The sequence below is a fragment of the Lactuca virosa genome, chromosome 7, assembly GCF_052849685.1.
Source record: "Lactuca virosa cultivar CGN04683 chromosome 7, Lactuca_virosa_CGN04683_v6, whole genome shotgun sequence".
Lineage (NCBI taxonomy): Eukaryota > Viridiplantae > Streptophyta > Magnoliopsida > Asterales > Asteraceae > Lactuca > Lactuca virosa.
In genome coordinates, this window is record NC_136432.1 from 242,400,161 (window position 1) to 242,409,939 (window position 9,779).

Consider the following 9,779-nt stretch of genomic DNA (forward strand, 5'->3'; position numbering starts at 1 on the left):
GAGTTGCATGTCTGATGTTTGATGAGGTTGGAACTACTAAGGACGTCAATAAAATTGAAGCACAAAGTTTTTGGGTGGATCTCTCAACTTGAAACCATGACGGTACGCATGGTGTGGGAAAACGAAAGGTGCCAATTTTTGTCCTCAAAGAAAAAGAAGGGTCCTCAAGTTGTGAAGGGTGACAAGGCAAGTTTTTGTGTGAACTGTCACTCCTCACACAAGGGGTCGTGTAGTAGCACCACTATCACCTATAGGCGTTATGGTAAGTCGGGCCACAAACAGGTGGATTGTAGAAGCCCTGGACAAATCAGCTATAACTGCAGACCGATGGGTCACAAAAGTGGTCAGTGCCCTAACCTGAAGATTCAAGGTGATGTAGGTGGTAAGAAGACAGAGGATCCTTGTAATAATTGATTAGAGTTCAGCGGTCAAACCACCGCGAACCGTTGTGTATTAAAGACCAATTGTGTGTAATTTTATGTTTATAAAATATATTATATTTATAATTTCTTTTAGAACATCTGAAACGGCTCAAACCGTCTACCTTGAAGATCGATTCAAAAATCACAAAAAATTAAATTTATTTATGACGTTAAAAATAAAATTTTTCATTAAGTGTATATATATATATATATATATATATATATATATATATATATATATGTGTGTGTGTGGGGTTTAAAAAAAGACACACTAATATGTGTGTATGATTGTATATATATATATATATACATATATATATATATATATATATATATATATATATATATATATATATCAAAAAGGAATTTTAAAAAGATCAAGATTTAATAAATTAACAATTTAAACATTTCTTAACATATGGATTTCGATTTATATGTATATATTGCACATATTTATGAAACAAACTCATATATTCTACTTATACAAACAAATACACAATCAATACATCACACTTATACACACATGAGTCAATAAATGCATTGTCCTCTCAAAATCCTTCCAAACATTTCCAAGTACCATAAATCCATCAAAAAGTCTTCCAAAATCTGAGTGAAGACAGTAAACCCACCTTCTGTTTCCCTTTATTTCCATCTCTTCCCACCTGCATTTGTCAAGAACATCAAACCCGATCAATCCTTTCCCCTCTATCGAATTCTGCCAAATCAAACAAACAAAAAAATATGAAGCAAGGAGGTTACCGTCTGCTGCTAACCTTCCTCTTTCTTCTTCAATTTCAAACAGAGAAAGACTCCATCGGAGGTGCAGCTTCCTCCGACAGCCAAGAGAACATCAAGCCGTCCCGTTTTTCCCCTTCTTCCTGACGAACACCTGCTCCTTCTTTGTGTTCTACTGCTGAAGACGAGAAAGGAAATCATGAGGACTCCCCAGAGATCAACTATACCTCTCCACCTCTGCTCATTGATCCATCTTTTGAAATGATTGCTTCTGCTCATCTTCTTCCCTTTGGTCAGTCAAGGAATCGAAGACCATTTTTCTTCTTTTTTCGATTGAGTAAACACCACCGAGATCGGCTGCAGCCCCCGTCTGACCCTTCACCCTCGCATATCCCTTCCGAGGCAAAAGAAGCAATGGATTAGGAACTGCACGAGAAGCCTTGCCGCTTCGCTCATCTCCTTCCTTAAACCAATCAATCATCGAAGACGGTTGCTTGTCTGCTATCGATTTCGTGCCTCTTTTTCTTCCGATCAGCCATCGCCAAATCCCCCATCTCTCTGACCTTTCCTGTTTTGGCATATCTAACCACCGCCAATAACTTTGCCCCTTGATCAACCTTCGATCGATCGTCCGTTTCGAAGCCCCTCTTTCCCCGAATCGAGTCGTCACCGGGGGCGAATGTTCGCTGCCTTTGCGTCTTTTCCCTCCCTTCGTCATCTGTTTGCTTTTGTTTATACCTTTCACTACCTGATCAACTAATGGAATCGGGAAACACAAGCCCTAAATTCGTTTGAAGTTCGAAACATTAAACAAAAATGGCCCTTCCATGAAAATCCTTTTCATGAAAGCCCATATACTTTAGCGAAGTTACAAATTAGTCCCCGATAGTTCAGATTTGTTATGAAATGGTAGTATTTCAAAGTTCAAAAATTGTGGATTTACAGTTTCTCATGTCAAGCTTCTCAAAGAAACTGAATTCGAACGTTTGGAACTCACGCTTCAAGGATGAGTTTCTACGACCCCTCTTTTACGGTTTTAATATTTGGGGAGAATATATGTGTGTCTTTTAAAGTTTGAAGAGTTTCAAGTTTTATATACAAAATAGCATCATAATTTATTATTTGTCAAAGGTTTATAATATAGCAATCTAAAAATGTTATAAATCACCAATAAATCTATTAAGTTAAAGTAGATTGTTAAAAGATGATATATTTATACTTTACATGAAATATAAATATAGTTATTTAGAAAATTCATAAGAATATAAGTAGATTGCTATAATAACACATGTTGATGTTATAAGTCACAAGAATGATGATTGTATATGTATAAGTTAAAGTATCTCGTGGAAGCATGGAAAGATATAAAAATGACCAAAAATATTATTCGCGTATAAAACGAAAGTACATTGTCATATTTGAGGGAAAGATCAAGTTTATGAAGTTATATAATTATTAGTCGAAATTATCAAATTTAGCTTTTAATATATATAAGGTTGTGTAAAAATGAATCGAGAATTATAAATATCGTGAATTATAAATATCATGGAAATATTATATTTTATAAATCTCGTGAATTATAAATGAATCGACTTCAGGACTTAAGTGTCGTTATTTACGAAATATTATATTTTATAAATCTCGTGAATTAGAAATATCATGGAAATTGTTGGTTTCACGTTGGTTGAAACCTGGAAAATATTATCAAAACAACCGTTATGCTGTCCAAATTCCGTCACGACAAATAATAAAATCTGGAAATGTGTTAAGTCTTATGAACCTCTATACCATAAGACTTCAACCAATAATTAATCCTAAACATCAAAGAATTATAGGTGTGCGATAAACTTATAATGGCGAGTTTAGAACTAGGATGCCTAGACAGATTGTTAGGATCCATCATACCCACGGGAATTTCTATATGAGCTACGTTTGTTTTAAAAAGCTTTATGAGTTAGGATCATTTCCTAAGTTGCATGGGCTATGTTTTCTAATCTCACTAAGACCGTACATCTTAGCAGAAATTCCTCTGTGTCATAACTGTTAATTCATATGGAACGAGGAACGTTGAGTATAAGTTCAGAATCACATACTTATATGGGTTGACATCCCGCCACCGGTTGCTAGCTACAACCATCAGCTGACGAGTCGAGCTTGGGCGTTGGCGTTTCCTTCACTAATTTTTTTATCACGTCATTAAATACGTGGTATGGGCTTTCAACACAACCTTCCAGTGTTGGTGCGGAGGTGTTCATCACAGTTCGATTATGACCTCATTATAGACCCCAAATGAACTATTGTTACCGTATAGTATTGAAATAGGATAGTATACGAAGATTTTGTCCACTTATACTAGTTCAAAGAGATCGTATGTAGTGGGATAGCTTTCGGTAATAATATAAGATTATATTTGTATTGTTTAATGTATGTTTAATAACTGTGATTACTGGTTTACGTCGCGCTCCTCGGCGTTTCCGTCAGCAGCCGATGTGTGACAGATTGGTATCAGAGCTATTGGCTATAACGAACTAGTACCTTCTTAGGAAAGCGCGACTATAGCATAGGGCTTACTCTCTTAGGTTAGGTATATTCCTTAACCTACAAATATAAGGTTATACATATATACATATATAAACTTGAACCCTTTATTGCTAATACAATGCAAGATTTTAGGTCAAACACCTTAGCTAAATTGATTGTATGTGGGCCAAACCACAACTAGACGTAGACTGATCACCTATGTTTAATTATGGTTGGACCGATGCACAATCAAGCTCGGATTCGGTTGTTGGTGGACTAAACCGCTTGGAATCCAGAATATTTAAAAAAAAATCGCAGTTCGAAATGCTTAAGAACTCACGAAAATTTTAGGGAACACTTACGAATACTTTAGTGGATATTTACCTCAAATGCTCATGAAATTATAAGTATCATAAACATAAATCATGTCCAAAGTTTATCTTGGAATGCTAATTTCTTGGCTATGATATGCTACGAATACTTCTATTAGATATCTCATGAATACCTTGTAAAAATACGCACCTTCGCGAATCATTTCGAATTCGGCTTAGGTATTCAATCAGTATATTTCTTCCTGTTGTGAACCGTCCGACTTATGATTGAACCATCCAAGTTCAAAAGAAGGCCACCTACACCTTTAAGGACACTGACTTTACCGGGTAGAACTACTATACGTAAATTATAAGCTTTGACTCCACATATTCCACGACTTGAGAATAACGAAAGAAGACGCTCACAGAAGTGAGATACAGAAATTAGAACAAGCATTAGTTAAAGAAAAGTTTGTTATGAAGATGATGAAACTGCCCAAGACTGAAGAACCAGGAGGTGACAACTCAATCCAGAGCAATCGTGATTGGAACAAGGAATAAAAACCAAGAACCATCAGTAGTAACTGGTGCATTTCTCATTAAGCACTCGTATACTGAAGTACTGGTAATCCACATATGCAAAGAAATCCTTGCAAACCCTAAACTTAAACCTATTCTAAGTCATGAACCCAATGGTTTGGAGAAAACCTGTAGAGTAGAGACAACTAGTGAGTTGTCGAAAGATCTATTCGTGAAATTTTTATAAATTTCATCCTAACACCTACCAAATCATGTTTTTCATGTCAATCTTGTGCGTATGTCACCAAAAGTCCAACATCATTGTCTATATGACACGGTTTCGTTTTCATCACGTCAAGTCGTTATACGACCCCCCTTTAACTGATAAAGTAACCATAAACGACCGATCTTTACTCATAAATTTCATACCAATTTTGAGCGGAAGCTTGGACATTATCATAGGTACGAATCGACTACCTCCCCACTGTGTTTAGATCTGTACTACAAGAAAGTTGTATGACCAAATCTTCCCACGAGAAAAACCATGGTCATTTATAATGACAAGTCGGAGAAAAACCTAAAGTTTCCTTCCTACCGTAAAAATCAAACGATGGATTGTTGTGAACTTCTCGGCCCACCGTGATTTAAGCACCCTTATGAAGGATTTGATTAAATGTGAAAGATTTAATCAAATGTGGAAGTTTAAGTGAAGACTTCTTCCCAAGAAATGAACGCTGGAATTTTAACAACAAAAGAATTTATGTTGTCTACTACCAATGATTACATCAGGAAACTTCTCCAAGGTAGCCAAATCGCCAACTGTATAGACACCAAAGGAAACAAAGTCGAACTAGGAAGACAAGGAAGAGATATATTCCAGATGTTGGAACAACTATGGTATAACACACCAATCCTACCTTTCTGAAAGAACAGAGAACTTGTTCGTCTACGACGACACGTACATAAAGGATTGAGGTGCACATAGATGAATTGAGGTTAGGTTTTTTCCCATGCTTTTGGTTGGATGACATAAATGAGAAATTTTTTGATATCATGAAGTGTGAGATTCGTTAACATTGTAATGAGATTGACACGGTAGAAAATGTCTCGAGCCGAAAAGAAGGTACCAAACCCCACTGGGTACAAACATTAACTATGAATATCCATTCACAACCTACAGCTCAAATTCGAGAAGTTTAACTCGAGACTCTGAGAATGAAAAGCTTTACTAGTGAAGCTCTGTGAAGACCAGATAAACAATTCAAGATCAGGGATGATGGGACGCGATACTTTATGAACATGCATGAAAGCGGGGATTGCCACTTGAGTGGATAAATATCAGATTTGTACCAAATGCAGAATGTCAGAAACATTCAGGACTAGTGTAGATATAGAAATAACCAAGTAAAAGTGGGAACCAACGTCAAAGGACTTCATACCAAAGCTACCCAAGAAACCAAAAGGTTTCTAATTCTATTCAAGTCGTGGTCCACATATTGACTAAGTCCACTTACTTCTCGCTAAACTAAGAACCATCTCGACAAGACTAATATGCTCTGAACATGTATGATGGACTTGAATATTTCATAAGGTACTCATGACTGTTAAATGAGTTTTCCAACTATAATGGTTGTCATACCAACATAAATACCTCACTGCTTGTTGCTTTGTACGACGAAAGTGTTGATTCTCGATATGTTCAAAGGTGATTGAAGATGCGAAACAGAACAAAGAGCATGCACGTGATATGTTGAATTTTGATCAAAGAATCACTCATGAGATCACATAAAAGATTGTGTGAACCAGAGCAAGATTTCAGATTGTACACGAACGACAAGAGAGTTATGTGAACAAAAGATGTAAGCCTCTCGACTTCCAAGTTAGAGACTATGTATCTTTTAAACGCTTTCCTTTTAGAGGAATGATTCGGCTTATAAAACAAGTCAAGTTAAACCGCGACTCAAAGGACCTTCGAAATTCTTAATAGAACTTGGTCCTAATATTTATATCAAGTTATCTCGAAAACTAAACGACATGCATGACACATTTTCAAAGGCCAAATCTCAATGAGTGTCGATCCGATGATAAACTGTTATATCTTTCAACGAAGTGTACTAGGAAACCGCACTAGTGTTTCATAATAGGGAAAGTACACACGGTAGAATTGTATATAGGACTAAAAAACCTTTAAAATATTTAATTCGATCTTATTCCATATTCCCTATTTAATTGTGACTTGTGGTAAAGTCATCTGTTGGGCCAGTTATCTAATCTAGAGCTACGCGACTTAAATCGACTTTAGAAAGATCATGTATGGATCAAGCAAAATGAAAACGCCACCAATTGTTTTATAATATTTTATCTACTCGTTGAATTTTGGGGCGAAGTTCCTTTCAACGGGGGGATAATGTAACAATTGGTAAAAATTAGTCAGAGTTTGACGGTCAAACCACCGCGAACCGCTATGTATTAAAGACCAATTATGTATAATTTTATGTTTATAAGGTATATAAAATATATTATATTTATAATTTCTTTTAGAACATCTGAAACTGCTCAGAGCATTTGTACTATATGTGCAAATCAAAATCGGGCGGATCTTTACCCGGAGTAGAGCATAAACCTAAAAATATTAAAGAGACCCATTTAAGAACAAGAAAATAACATCGTGATTTGGATTGAATCGCGATGAAAGAATCCATCAATGAGAAGTTAATTGGAAAAGTTTAATGAATTCTTTTTTGATATTATACGTTAATAAGGAAATGAAGACAAACTCGTGTTTAGTGAAAAATAAAAGAAAATCCTTTTTATAAGTTAGAAGGAACTTGCTATGAAAAAATAAAAAGTATTGGAATCTACACATTGATTCTTTTTTTTAAACAAGGTTCGGGCACCATGCCAAATGTGTCCGAAGAAGAAGAGCAAAGCAAATGAAGCATGTCCAAAAGTAAACCAACCCTCAGACTGCTACGAAAAACACCATCGGATTTCAAAGTAGCAGAATCTAATTCAAAAATTTCCCCCAATTGAGCGCGTCTAGCATATTTTTTCACAGTAACAGGATCACTATAACTGACTCCATTGAGTTCACCACCGTAGAACTCAACAGTTACACCTACTTGTTCGACACTATAATTAGATTCTGCCCTTCGAAAAGGAACATTGGCTCTAACAATCCCATCTCCGTCTACCAAAACGACCGGAAATGTTTTAAAAAAGGTAGGCATACGACGTACAAAAAGTTCACGCCCTTCTTTATCTCTAAATAGGATGTCCTAACCATCTAACCGCTATTCCATCCCCGTTATCCATTGAGCCCGCCCTGAATAATCTCCCTTTTGCCGGATTATTTCCGATGTAATCATAAAAGGCTAATTTTTCAGGAATTTCAGACCAAGCTTCTAATAAACTTTGATTTTCGGCTAACCCAACACTAAATCTTCTATATATTTCTTGTTGGAAGTACCCTTGATCCCATTGATAACGAGTAGGCCCAAATTATCACACCCCCGAACCAGACGGCAGAAACGTCCGAGGGCTCGTGTGACTAACAATTGATTAATCATCACAATGAATATACATGAAGCATAACACATTCATCACCAACATTACATATTACAACCATCATTATTCACATCAAGTACATTGTTAAAATACATAAGTTCAAATTGTTCTAAGTACGATAAGTGATGTTACATAAACAAAACCATACACTTGCATATCTTCCAGCTTAACGATTACCTGAGAATACAAGTTATTTTGAAAACAGTCAACATATATAATGTTGGTGAGTTCATAAGTATATTTGAGTAAAAGTCTTTGTATCTTTCATAAAAACCCAGAAAATCCGATATTTTCTGTAAAATGTTTTGAAAATGATGTGAAAATCGAGTATAAATGCATGTGTGAATTTGATAGTTAAAAAATTGTATGAGTGTAGTTTAGGTTCATTGTATTTTGAATAAATGATAATTGTATATGAATAATCTCCCCAAAAAATCCGATATTTTCTGTTTTATAACATCGTTTAGATTTTTGTATCGTTAGATAAGTCGTTTTGCATTGACACAATTAAAGAATTTATCTTTAAAAGGTTATCTTTTGGTGTTGAATCCCTATATGAGCCGTTATAACCATGCATGATAATGACTAGGTCGCCTGTCTTGGTATTTTTCCAAATGCCGGTCTTGCTAAGGATGTTGTCGCCCTAGACTGACCTAGTCTAGCTGTAGCGAACAGCTAAGGCGTGGGGGGTCACCCCGTATAGATCTATACACAAACTCCCGCTTTCCTACCAGGAAACTCTGATTATAACTACAGGCTACGATTGTACACTCAGAGGTGCCAACCGACATGTCTCACTAGATTCTTAACCCCTTTTTACTATGTTTAATGTTTATTGATATGTGCATATTTAACTATATATTTAGTATAGATTTTTATTAATTGTTAGCTAATTATTTGCATATTATGGACAAAAGGTACTTAATAGTGTTCAAATTGTATTTTCAGTTCAAAAGAGAAGCTCGGAGGTAAAAGGAAGTAGGAGATACGATCGAAAGCTCGGGAACTGAAGAAAGAAGAAAAATGCTATATCCTGAAGCTACTCGGCGAGTAGGGACGTCTACTCGACGAGTACATACGAAGATTCGAGAAGCAATACGTAAAGTCCTTGCCGTATACGGATTCTTCAAGGGGACTCGGCGAGTCAGTTGTCTACTCGACGAGTAGACCCTGTTTTGAGAAATCTATAAGTAGAAGCAACAAACCCGAATTGACTCTCTCTCTGGCTTTTGGGAAGCTTACTTGGCGACTAAGGAGACTGCTGGAGATCTGAAGAACGTGAGAAGAACCCTAATCCTCAATTCTAAGGAGATTAAGGCAACTTAGGTTTAATTTTCCACTTTACCTTTGAATAGAACTATGTTAAGCTTGTTTGAATTCATTTTTAGTTTTTTATCTACTGCAATTATGAACTAATTTCGTTAGTTTCTGTTTTGGGTAGACAAGTTTGCTACTATGGATTAATTTACTATTTTGATTAATTGTTATGTGGTGAATCTTGTTAAATTAAGCTTGTTAAAGACCCTTATGCATTAACCATAACTATTTTCTGTTAATAGCTAAGTAATTAAGTTGCATGAACATCTCTTAATTGCTTATCTCATATGATTTATGTGAACACATTGCTATATGCCTAGGATTAGTGAATATGAAACTAGGATTAACTAGAGAATGGGTAAATTAATGTGTGAGCTTGTGTGATACA

The 9,779-nt window shown here is 35.7% G+C and overlaps 1 long non-coding RNA gene across 1 annotated transcript; it reads right to left on the reverse strand.

The window, feature by feature from the left end:
* Positions 1-805: 805 nt before the first annotated feature.
* On the reverse strand, positions 806-1,919 carry LOC145123714 (uncharacterized). The gene is made up of 2 exons (XR_013715259.1): positions 1,182-1,919; positions 806-1,084 (listed from the first exon to the last, which is right to left on the reverse strand). It is a non-coding gene; the product is annotated as an uncharacterized LOC145123714 (long non-coding RNA).
* Between the last annotated feature and the right edge of the window lie 7,860 nt (positions 1,920-9,779).